The following is a 3,308-nucleotide window of genomic DNA, read 5'->3' on the forward strand; positions in this document are numbered from 1 at the left end:
CCCAGATCACTCGTGGGAACGCACGCACCGAAAATGGGGTTCAGGTCTGCAGGAGCGGCTGCGGCGGAGGGATGAGTGTCCCCTGGGAGGGGGCCAGGGGGTGCACGGGCGGCCACAGAGCATCGCCTCTCCGAGAGCATCCCTGTCCCATCCCCAGGCACGGCCGAGCCTTTGGGGTTGTGCCGGGGTCGGGGTGTACCGGGGGAGGCCGAAGGCGGTTGTGAAACGCTGGCCGAAACGCTGCAGCCCCGGGGAGGTCACGCTGGGGAGAAGGCTCTCAACGCCGGGTGGGGACGGAGCGATGCCATTTCCAGCCTGGGTTTTCTTTCCCGTTGCAGGGTTTCCTGCGCCCTTGAAGCGGTTTTCAGCTGGGGCAGAGCAGAATGAACATCCCCCCCAGCTGCAGGGCAGCCCCCAGCACTGCTGTTCCCTCCACAGACCACGCCACCCCCCGTCTCCGCTCCCCCAGCAAGTCCGTGCCATCAAATCCCGCATCCCACCAAGCCCGTGGGGTCGCTGGCAGGAAAATCACCAGCGAGAGCACGTGTGATGCCGGGGATGGGCTCCGGCTCTGCCGGGACAGAGCGGATGGGCCCGGAGGGGTCCCAGAGGACAGACCCCGCTCAGCCACCACCCCGCACGCTCGGGTTTCCATCGCTGCGGGTAAGGGTAGTGCCATCATTTAATAACCTGGTGATGGATAAAACCTAAAGCGCACACGTGCTAACGGGCAGCAGCGGGTGCAGGACGCAGCGAGTCAAAGAAAAAGCAAACCAGAGGAAGTTTATAATCAATGACTTTTATCTTTTGAAAATGGAAGCAAATATTTGGACAGATACTATGGCCGCTCTATAAGAGCGCATCTTTCAGGACTTCGCTGGTTCTCTTCTGGGATATCACGGCTACAAAAAGCTTCAGGCACTGACTCCGGTTGAGCCTGGCTAGGCATCAGTTCATTTAAATAAAATACAGGCTATAAACTAAAAACCAGGGCGGCCTTTCCTCCGCCCTCCTCGGACCGTCTACCACACACCACAACCTCCTCTGGGCATCTCAATCCAGCGTCTCAGAAAACTTCTTTCCCTCCAATTTGAAAAAAACCAAAAGGTCCCCAAGCGCACAACCCTGAAGTCACACGTACAAATCAACACAGAGATCACCGTTTGGGGGAGCGTTACATTTGGTTTTGTTTTCCCAAGAAAATAATAAGAATTAAAAAAAAAAAATATATAAAATTTACACATCATCTCAGCCATTTACTGCAATACAAAAACGTCACCAAACATTCAAATAACCCGGAGCGTCTGGACCGGGACGCCAGCATCGCTGCTCCCGGACCCAGGGCAGGGGACGCTCGGCCCTCCTGCTGCGCTCGCCACTGAAAACAAAGCAAACCCACTTTTTTGAAGCTTTCATGCTATGCAATTAGAACACATCCTCTGTCTCTCTGCGTCCCGTTCTCGCGCCTCTCCAGCTACGTCGCCTGCCCGTCCCGCCGGTGCGCTTTCGCCTTCGCACACACAGACATCCCTCCAGAACAGAGAATCCTTAATCTGGTAAGTTCCGAACATGCAAACACTGGAAAAAATGGAGAATTTGAGGATTGCTAGCTAACCTAACGGGAAAAAAAAAATGAAGGAAAAAAAAAAAAAAGATGACTTCAGCCTGGACGAAGGGACGGGCCCCTCGCCGAGCGGGGACGCCCTGGGCGGGGGGACGCTGCTCTGGCGCGGGGGCTCGCAAGCACACACACGTGCACGCACACGGGGGATGCGGTGAGCTGCTTCGGGGGTGGATTCCTCGCCAGGACACGTATGGAGGCTCCTCGCCGAGAGCTCTCGGCCACCCCATAGTCCACCTTGGGATTCGACGCGGGATGCCAACGTTTCCCCAGCGCTGCGGGGGCGGGCAGGGCTGGGATGAGCAGCACCAATCCAGCCTGGCACGGCGTGCCGGGTCGGCACGGACGCCGATGCCGCTCCAGGGACACCGTCTGAGAGAAGGGACCCCCTGGCAGGGGATACACCACCTGAGCAGAGGGTTGCTGAGCTGAGGCATCCAAGAAATCCCACGAGGAGCTCCAAGAAGTTCCACGAGGAGCTTCAACAAGTTCCATGAGGAGCTCCAAGAAATCCCACGAGGAGCTCCAAGAAGTTCCACGAGGAGCTCCAAGAAATCCCACGAGGAGCTCCAAGAAGTTCCACGAGGAGCTCGTGAGCTCACGGGGTCTCTCCCCCCAAAGGTCTCAAAGGACCGCGTGAGAAACCAGTTCTCCAAACTGGGGATCAAAACCACCCTCCCCAGTCCCTTCCACTCCAAAGGATTGGGAGCGCAGGGGGTCTGGGGATGGAGGTCGCTCATCCGATCCGGGAACAAATAATTTCTTGGAAAGTTTTACAGCGTGGTGGTGGTGGGAAGGGGGGTGAGGCAGGAATGATGGAGAGGAAAAAAAAAAAAAAACATTATAAAAAAATAACGGAGGCATTTTGTTTCCGGGGACCCGTCATGATAAAGTCACCTAGCTACTGCTAATGCTGCGTTGGAAGCAGAGTCTAAATTTCTAACATCAGTACTAACGTGAGGGGCCAGAGAATTGCAAGCTCGCAGATTTTTAAAAGCTTCTTAAAAGTCAATGAGCCGAAGAGCGCGGTGGTGCGGAAACAAGTATTTACAGCAACGCGTACAGCTGAGACAGACACCACGGAGAACCCGGTGACTGCCAACGTCCCACGGCTCGCGTCTCCCATGGCACACCCTGAACTCTGTACTCCACGGATAAATGTAAAAAACATCTCCTGCGTGAAAGTAAGCTCTGCCTCAAAATAAAAAAAAAACAAAACAGAACAAGTGGTAAATAAAACGTGCCCGTTCGGGCATGGCTAGAGGAATCAAAAACATGGGACTATTTTGAAAGGGCAACACGATGCTAGTTTAAAAATTCTGTAGGGTGTAAAAGGAGAAGAGGCATTTTGTGGCACAAAATCACCTCATTCGGCGTTATTTTTTTCTTTAAACCGTCAGACAGCGGTGATGGGGACAGGTTGGGGAGGCAGGAAAGGCAGCTTGTACCATCTCTGAGGGGTCTCAGCAGCAGCCTTGGCCACACTGCGAAGGAAACCGATCTGATTGTTCAAAATGGAAGATTTGTACAAAATAGCTTCAGTTTTGTTCTCTGAACGGAATAAACACCCACCACGCGCGCGCACGCACACACGCACACACGCACACACACGCAGTGCTGTCCCTTTAAATTTAAAACACAAATACTGCAAAGTGGCAAATAAGAAAAATAAAAAGCGACTTTTTTT

The sequence above is a fragment of the Charadrius vociferus genome, unplaced genomic scaffold, assembly GCF_000708025.1.
Source record: "Charadrius vociferus isolate BGI_N301 unplaced genomic scaffold, ASM70802v2 scaffold332, whole genome shotgun sequence".
Taxonomy (NCBI): Eukaryota; Metazoa; Chordata; class Aves; order Charadriiformes; family Charadriidae; genus Charadrius; species Charadrius vociferus.